This window comes from Xiphophorus maculatus, chromosome 5 (genome assembly GCF_002775205.1).
Source record: "Xiphophorus maculatus strain JP 163 A chromosome 5, X_maculatus-5.0-male, whole genome shotgun sequence".
NCBI lineage: Eukaryota > Metazoa > Chordata > Actinopteri > Cyprinodontiformes > Poeciliidae > Xiphophorus > Xiphophorus maculatus.
In genome coordinates, this window is record NC_036447.1 from 13,674,062 (window position 1) to 13,684,089 (window position 10,028).

Consider the following 10,028-nt stretch of genomic DNA (forward strand, 5'->3'; position numbering starts at 1 on the left):
AAGGGCTAAGATAGCGACCGTTCACAGTAAAACATGACACTTCCTGTTCTCAGGGGGCGTGGCCTAAGTGATGTCATCATTTGACCACAGGGTATTTTTGGACACCTAATGATGATCAATAATTTAAAGTTTGGTATCTCTGTGAGTTTCTGTGCAGGATATATAAGAGTTTCGTGTTTCATGGCGAGTAGGTGAAATTTGACCCCTGGTAACCCCCCTTCAGCAAGCTCACACAGTCACCAATTTGATAACTTTAAATCAGACATGCCTTATGATCAGACTGACCGAGTTTGAAGCCGATCAATCGAAAACCCTAGGAGGAGTTCGATCAAATGCAAAGGCTGTAAACGTCAAAATCGAGGTCAAATGAACTTCAATCTAAAATGGCCGACTTCCTGTTGGGTTTAGAGCATGGCTCTAAGAGACTTTTTTGTACGTCCCGACAAGATACACATGTGTACCAAGTTTCGTAATTCTAGGTTTAAGCATGGCTTGGGGCTGTTCATTTAAAATACTCTAGGGGTCGCTATAGAAAAATTAGGCCACGCCCACCAAATATCGCTATGGATTCCTGTTCGGGGATGGATAAGGATCCATCCTAGTGAGTTTGGAGCAGCTCACCCCGAAACTGTGGAATTCAGAGCCAAACGAAATTCGATGGCGTTCGCAACGCCGCCACGCCCACCTGCTTCATCGCAGCCGGTCGGGGTTGGAATCCACAACACACCAACGTGTCTTCTGTCTCTGGACACAGTTTCATGTTGATTAGGTCAAAGGGCTAAGATAGCGACCGTTCAGAGTAAAACATTACACTTCCTGCTCTCAGGGGGCGTGGCCTACGTAAAAAAAAAATTTCACTGCAGGGTATTATAGGACACCCGATGACGATCAATCACTGAAAGTTTGGTCCCTCTATGTGTTTTTGTATAGGAAATATAAGAGGTTTTTGTTTCATGGCGTGTAGGTGAACTTTGACCCCTGGTAACCTCCCTTCAACATGCTCCAAAACTCACCAATTTGATAACTTTAAATCAGACATGCCTTATGATCAGACTGACCGAGTTTGAAGCCGATCAATCGAAATCCCTAGGAGGAGTTCGATCAAATACGAAGGCTGTAAACGGCAAAATCGAGGTAAAAAATGGACCTTCAATACAAAATGGCCGACTTACTGTGATAGTTGCACTATGACATTACTTGTAAATTCTGAGCGTCTTAGTGAGCTCTACAACTGTACCGAATTTCAAGTCTCTACGATGAAGTAAGTGAATAGCAATGGGTCTGTTGAAAATTGCTAGTTGCTGCCGTTGAGCAATTTTTTTTGCGATTTTTGCGGCGACCTTAAAATTCAAAATTTTTAAACCGCCTAGTCGCTTCCGCCAAGTTTGGTGAGTTTTTGAATATGATAAAGCCCCCAAAAAGGCGCACGAAGAGGGGGGCAGAATCGTAAGAAGAATAAGAAACAGTACAGATACAATAGGCCTTCGCAGCGCTTTGCTGCTCGGGCCTAATGAGATTTTGTAAAATATTTTCTCACATAAAAGATTTGTTTTAATTTTTATTTTCTTGGAGACGCTATGTCTGATCCAGAGGGAGCTATAGCACCCCCTAGTGTTACCCCAGAGTCACAATTGTTTAGAAGAGTAAATGGCACAAGTTTCTAAGTCAGTATCCAATAATAGCACAGACTTTTTTTGCTAGCTGACTTTCAGAGAGTCACTGTATGGTCACTAAATATAGAGACAAACTTGCTAAGTTGACAACTCTTCCTTAAGGGATTTGATTGGAATAGGTAACTCGTTTCGATGCAGAGGAGCAGCAGCTCAACTCTGAGCTCCTACACCAGGATCAAACGTCTTATTTATGATGTCCACAATAGAAGCTCATGTCATCTGAGATCTCAGTCTTAACTGATGAGACGACTTTCATAAACACAAATGAGTTGAAACATAGACCAATATTTTTACTCTTCACAGTGACACACTGAAATCAAACCCCATTGTCCAAGGTGCAACACTAATCAGCAAATGTAGAGTATCTTTTTCTATTGTCAAAAATTCTCCTTGGTGTACCAGATTTGGGCTTGACTGTGTTTTTGTTTCATCTGAACGAGCATTAGGTCAAACATGGTGTGAAGCCGACTCGGTTTCAAACGCTACAAATGTCAGTCTGCTGAAAACCAGTATAGCTTTCTCCCACAATTTGAAAATAGTTTCTAAAATTAACCCGCAGTACCTTTTAGAATGGCTTACATAAAAGAAAGTGATATTAGCAAACAGAACAAGTGTTAATTTATGAGGTCTGTCTGAGGTAAGTACTATCAAAGGTACTAACTTTCATACCTTGAAACATACAGCTATCTTATCTTAGTGAGACATATTGAAACAATGCTTAGTGGATGCTACATATCAAACTAACATTCATAAGAATAGTGGGGACCATTTTTAACAACAAATGTTTATTATTGGTCCTTCTTGTGGCAATAACGCAGACTTTATTCCTTAGTCGTTTGCTTTAATGCTTAATATCTGTGTCTTCTGAAGTCAAACTTCAACAACTCTCTGCACAGTAAAATGTTGCTCTAAATCTAAAATGACAAATCAGTCATCAAATGTCAGAGTTTATGAGTGATTCCAACTAACAATTTAGCATGTAGTTGTTGGCTTTTAAGTTTTTTAACTAGCTGTTTTAGCTCTGCGATGTTCATGTCCATGAATTGTGTTCCTTCTATGATCAAAGAAAAAAGCATCAGTGATCACTGGACTTAGCCAAAGTCAAGCATGCTAATGTGTGAACCAAAGCTTTGTATAAAAAATATCCTGGAATGTCATGGCTTTAAATTTGATGGAAAAGAAGAATTAAATGGAGTCCAGCTGTGGTAATTTCAGTTGATTGGACCTGGATTGAAATGGCACACACCTGTCTGTACAAACTCCCACAGTTGATGATGCGGGTCAGATGTCAAACTCCAAGCATAAAATCAAAAGAAATACTGTATATGTAGATTTCTAAGAAGGATTGTCTAGAGCACAGGTGTCAAACTCCAGTCCTCGAGGGCCGCAGTCCTGCAGTTTTTAGATGTGCCACAGCTACAAAACACTGAAATGAAATGTCTTAATTACCTCCTCCTTGTGTAGATCAGTTCTCCCAGCCTTGCTAATGACCTAATTATTCTATTCAGGTGTGGTGCAGCAGAGGCACATCTAAAAGTTGCAGGACAGTGGCCCTCGAGGACTGGAGTTTGACACCCCTGGTCTAGAGGCATAAATCTGAGAAAGGATACAGAAGATTTTCTGCTGCTTATGTCCCAGTGAGCTCATTGGTCTTAACTCTTCATAAATGTTTGGAACCATCAGGACCCTCCCTAGACCTGGCCGGACATCTGAATTGAGCAATGGGGGGAGAAGGACCCTAGTCAAAGAGGTGACCAAGAACCCAATGGTCCCTCTATCAGAGCTCCACTGCTCCTCTGTGGAGAGAGGAGAAACTTTCAGAAGGAAAACCATCTCTGCAGCAATCCACCAATCAGGCCTGTATGGTAGAGTGGCCAGATGAAAGTCATAAAAGACTCTCAGATCATGAAAAACAAAATTATCTGGTCTAATGAATACCAGGCATCATGTTTGGATAAAACCAGGCACAGCTTACCATGTGGCTAATACCATTCTTACAGTAAAGCACAGTGGTGGCACCATCATTTTAAGGGGATGTTTTGCAGGAGCAGGAGCTGGCAACTAGTCAGGAAGTCAGGATAGAGGGAAAGATGAATGAAGCAACAGACAGACATCCTGGATGAAGACCTGCTCCAGAGTGCTCTTGACCTCAGACTGGGGCAACAACCAAAAGCACATGAGCAAGATCTCACAGGAGTGACTTCAGAACCACTCTGTGAATGTCCTGGAGTGGCCAAGTCATGGTCCAGACTTGAATTTTATTGAATATCTTCGGAGAAATCTGAAAATGGCTGCACTGACGTCTCCCACCCAACCTAATAGAGCTTGAGAAGAACTGCAAAGAAGAATGGTCAGAACTGCCTGAAGATAAGTGAGCCAAGCTTGAGGCTGCCAAATGTGGATCAACAAAGTTTTCAAAAAAGGCTGTGAATACTTATTTAAGTGTGATTCCTTGGTTTTATATTTTTAATACATTTGCAAAAATCTCAAAAACTTTTTTCACACATTTTGAGAAAAAAGAATGTTTCAATGCAATTTGTAATAAAGTAGCAACATAACAAAATGTAAATACTTCCTGGATGTTCTGTTCATTCCAGATTAAACCAAAATAATCCCTCATGTCGGTGGATATTCACTGGTGTCAACCACATTTATCTACAGTAAACTATGAGTACATAAAAAATGTACTTTAAATTGTCAGTTGTCAAAGTGGGTGTGAAACGTTCCCCCTGCTTGGAACAAATTGTCTCATGGTTGGAAAGAAAAATGACCCTCAAAGTACGGAAACTGGGGGTTAACATTTTGCACATGTGCTACATTTTGATTAGAACGATAAGTCACCTTCTATTAAATAGCAGTATAGTTCTTTGCCAAGAAACTTTCTTTCAAATTTTCTGTTTCTTTGCTGTAAAAACTTTTTCCTTAATGCCTAGTTGTTCAATTTTTCCAGTGAAGTAAACATATTTCAAACAGTCTTGGAGTTGTGTTTTGCTAATTAATGACAGAATATCTCACAAATTCTAGAGGTAAGTAGTTTATGATGCAGGCTGGCGAAAATACTTCGTATACTGTAAGCTCTGATAAGTTGATACGTGTCATGATTTTGGATGTAGTGAGAGAGATGGGTGTGAGGGTGTGTGTGTGTTGAACTGCAGGAGACGGGAGCATGTGCGTGAGAGCAGATGAGGTGTGAGTGTGTTTAAAAGGGTGTGTGTGTGTTTGTTTATGAGTACGTGCCTGTTTGTGTGTACATCTCTTCATTGGTGTGTGTCTGGTTGTCAGAGGAGTGGCAGCCACAATGTGTGTAGAGGAGAGATAGGGTGTGTGTGTGTGTGTGTGGGTGTGTGCATATATATATTTATACAAACATACACGGATAGACATACATATATATATATATATGTATGAGTGTGCAGCAAGCAGGAAGGAAATGTGTGTGTGTTATGGAGAGAGAAAATGGATGCATGTGTGTGTGTGTCTGAGAGAGACATGAAAAAAAAGAAGGGGAGAGAGGGCAGGGAAGTGTGTGTGCGTGTGTGTGAGAGAGAAAGAGACAGACAGAGAGAGACAGACAGAGGGAGGGGAGAGACAGCAAGCAGGAGACAGAAGTGTGTGGGGGTGTGTATGGGTGTGTGTTTTTGTACGTGCGCCTGTGAAAGTGTGTGCAGGCGTGTGCGTGCGTGTGTGTGTGTGTCTGTGTGGTGTGTGTGTGTGCGTGTGTGCGTGTGTGTGTGTGTGTGTGTGTGTGTGTGTGTGTGTGTGTGTGTGTGTGTGTGTGTGTGTGTGTGAGAGGGAAAAACCAGAGCAAGAGTGGGAATGAGTGTGTGTTTATATGAGTGAACAAGAAGGAGAGAGAGGACATGTACGTGCGTGTGTTGGTGTGAGTTTATGTGTGTGACAGAGGGGGAGGGGGATAGGGGAGATGTGTGCGTTTGTGTGTGTGTGTTTGTGAGAAAGGAAAGAGGGAATGTGTGTGACTGCAGGCGTGTGCGTGAGTTTGTGCCTGCGTAGGAGGGAATGTGTGTGTAGTTGTGTGTATTTGTGTGTGTCTGACAGTGATAGAGGGGGAGGGGTGTTCGTGTGTGTGTGTGAGAGTGTGTGTGTGGAGCGAGAGCTAGGAGCAAGCTCTGCAAATGGTGTGTGCATGTGAGGGTGTGTGTGTGTGTGTGTCAGAGAGAGCAGCAGAGAGAGAGAGAAAGAGAGACTGTGTGTGTTGGTGTGTGGGCGTGTGTGTGTGTGTGTGTGTGTGTTACTGCAGCACAATATGTGCCTGGGCTGAATGAAAGGGAAATGAATGTACTGTGTGTGTGTGGGGTGTGTGTGTGTGTGTGTGTGTGTGGGTGTATGTGGGCGTGTTCGTGCGGTGGAAGAGGGTGTGTGTGTTCTTTATTCAAACTATGTTTGCGTGTGTGCAGCAGTGTGTTCTGCACAGCGGTGTGTTGCAGTGTGCATGCACACTTTGCTCATGCATGTGGATGTTTGTCCTCAGCAAGGATTGTGTTGCAGTGTGTGACGGCGTGTGGGCGTGTGTGTGTGTGTGTGTGTGTATGCGTACAGTTGTATATTTGTGTGTACTTTTAACAGACACACACAGATACTTATTGGGTGTATTGGTGCGGGTGATGAAGCCCTCATGATAGTGTACCCACACAAATGGAGCCGAATTACAATTAAACCCAACTCATTTTGCAGCTTCAACATCTCCAGACATTTTCCCCCTCACATTTTTCTTGCTCTGACTTATCTCTTCTGTGTGTCCATTTGGAGCTTCTTGATGACTGGTACAACCTACTGTGTGTTTGAGCACCACTGCATAACTATTTTTCAAGTGGCTCTATGTTCCACAAGTACAACATTTTTATCACTGCATTTAAATAAAGTGTCTCATTAAAATTTCTTTTGAAGAGGGATTATTACTTTTGGTACAGTTTACAAATGGAAACTGTGCTGCAGTGGTGAACAAAGAGCTGAGCCAAAATGCCAAAGCTTTCTGTTTTCTGGCCCATGTACATTCTGAGCCTCACCTGTGTGTATGAAAAATAGAAAATGGCCAAAAGAACTACATCCCAAATATAAACACCAAAATTATTCTACCTTGGTGGATGGCTGGGCTTTATCATAGAGAGGGGAGCTCTGTCATAGGGGTCGGTTTGGAGTATGTTGCTGCTTTTCCACACTGAAAAAAGCCTGTTGAGTAGTTTTAGGTATTTGATCAGGATTTCTTCATCCTTGAGGTTTAATAAAAAACAGGGAGACCAGACTGTTCCAAGTTATTAGAAATGAAGTACTCTTGCATCATCAACAAGCAAAGAACCTTCAAATCCAACAACCAATTCTGGGATTTGAAAATCAATGTAATGCTTTATGTAGGAATGGTATGTGCTATAACGGGGTGAACAAAGCTTCACACATAGAGAGCTTGATTATGAAGATGTAACTGGTCTTTGTTGCCTCAGATCACAAAAGAGAACTAGCTTTCTTTTCCCTTGCCCTCTGAAAAATAATAAGCATGGCAAATCCAGGACTTTTCATCCATAGGCGCCCCATGGCACACTATCACAACAAACACCAAGGCTTTGATTAGGTGCTTGATAAAATGCGTGCACAATTTAAGCTGAAGCTGAAATAATCTTTAAGATCCATCCATCCATCCATCTTCTTCCGCTTATCCGAGGTCGGGTCGCGGGGGTAGCAGCTTCAGAAGGGAGGCCCAGACTTCCCTCTCCCCAGCCCAATCTTTAAGAATAAACATTTATCTAGTCTAGGATGAGCAGCTTCAACATGAATGAATGAATGAACGTAGAGGAACCTGACCAAATGAATGGTGTTACCTGTTGAACTGAGCAGCAACAGTTTGCCAGTGTGATTTGATATCTAAATAAAGAGCAATGGCAGGGCAGGTTTATGCTCCTCCCACTGGTGTGTCTGTGTTATGTAACTGTTGTCATTTCTTTTTGTTTTCCCACAGGCTATATCATAAAAGCCACAATGACTTAATAAATATGTTGTAAATTAAAAGCGCTCCAAATTGGACCATGTTGAGGAAAACATTTTCTTACTTACACCCTAACTAATTTGTTTTGTTTTTTGAATATTTTTGAATAAATTTGTAAAGTACATTAGAGATTTTAGAGATTTTTTGAGGATTGAGGTTCAATTCTTTGTCATTTAGAGGTAGAAGCGTTGGTGTCGTTTGGATCATTGACCTACTGCATAACCCAGGTCACAGACAAATGATTGGACAAACTTTCAGGTTATCGTTCACAGAGCAGAATACATTATTCCATCAATTACTGCAGGTTTCCTGTGTAGAAAAGTAGCAAAGTTTACCAAACCATAAAACTACTAGCACCATGTTTGACTGGTGTTATGATTTTGATATCTTTGGAGTCCCATAGACTTAAAAATGATTTTGTAAGCCTTTCTAGACTGACAGATGCATTGCCTTTTGTTCTCTTTTGGCCTACTTCATGCTGTCAGACAGGAACTACTTAAGCATTTTCTTGATTCTACAGAGCTGACAGTAACCAGACTGGGGTGTAGCTGGTAAAATTATGACAAATATGTGATTATTCACAGTTTTGTCATGATTCAAAAAGGGGAAATATTACTTTTTATGTAGGGGCAAGTTGGTTTCGATGGGTTCCCCCCTTGATAGATGAGATTATCATTTGAAAAGTGTGTTTTAAATTAGCTAATCTTTTCTCTGGTCTGAAACGATTAAGGGTGACAAAACTGTACACACAGAGGAAATTTGTAAAGGCAAATACGTTTTCATGGCACTGTACATTCAGGTCAGTCATCACATGCATAGACTTTTTGAGATCTCCAGGAAATGTTGTTGTTTTGCCATAAACAAAACCAACATGACGGGCAGATGATACCTTGCAAAATGAGATCCAATATTCAAATCCATGTCAGGGGTCTTTCTGAAAGGAGTGGGAGAGTTCTCCAGGTACTGCAACGCACCGGACACGCCAAAAACAACTGTGTGTGGTTCACTTTCTAATTTGCTCTATCTACCTGTGATGAACTGGTGACCTGCGCAGGCTGCAAGTCTTGTCCAATCACTACTGAAGATAGAGGCCAAACCCTCTGAAACCCTATAAGCATAAGGCAGTATAGGAAACAGACAGAATTATGGTAAACAAAGAAAAAATCTGCATTAGTTCTTCATTTGAACTTAAATCATTTGAATAATGATTCAAGTTTCTCATAATAAGGACATAAGGGTTAAATATAAGAAGGATTCAGGTCATGACTCGAATGAATGTACAGAAACTGAATGGAAAAATTACAATATTTTAAAAAAGTAGCAATATTAAAGCTATATAGCCAAGCAATTACCAGATTTATTGAATAAGGACAGATTTATTAAAAGAAATAATTACATTTTTTTTCTCAAGTTAGTCCAGCTTGTATTGATGTTTACAATAGGTCGCCATTAATTTTGTCATCAGTCGAAGCAAATCATCTGTTTAATATCTTTTAACTTTTTGAGGAAAACCAAAACTTTAGCGGCCAGAAATGCTTCCGTACAACAACTGGGAAGCTCCATTTCAAAGACAAGCAAGACCCTCAAGCCAGAGCGAAGTGAATGTACTGTACGTTAAAATGAAATTAATGTAGCTAAATTAAGGAACAGGCAGCAGCAGTAAGTCATGTTTTAATGAACAAATAAAGATGCCGACACATTAGCTGGAAGATTCTACATCATTGAATTTTATGTGAATGACTGCTGAGAGAGAGCCTGTGAATGCAACTCAGTTTAACATTTGTAGCATTAGCAAAGAGCACAACATATTGGGTAGACAAAAATAACTTTTGAATGACTGCTTCGAGTTGAAACTGCAGGTAGACTTTTATGTTGTAGGCTTGAGTTTAAACATAAACCTCTCTTTGATGTTCTTTTCTGAAATGCTGCATCTAACAGGTGAGACATGGACAACTTGGCTGTGTCTGTCTCTGCCTAGCTAAAGATAGTGCATACAATTTAGTCACAAATTGTCTCAACGTAGCAATTTAGAGTATCCAGAAAAAACGCATGCGCAGGGAAATCACGTGCTTAAATTTTAATATTAAAAGGTTTGTAACACAGGAAAATTCCAGGGATCTTTAACTAACATATGTTATCTGCTGGTAAATAAATTTGAATTAACCTATGGTCACAATAGGTCCTTAACTTTCCACTTGAATCAACCCGACTTGTCAATGGATAAAGTTAAAGTTCCTACAATGTCTACATTTCTCACCATTCATGCCCACGTGTTTTTCAGTACAGCGGTCCATTGCATGAATTCAGCTGCTAATTTACAGGCTACTAATATGGGTAAAATATTGGAGTATCAACCTTAA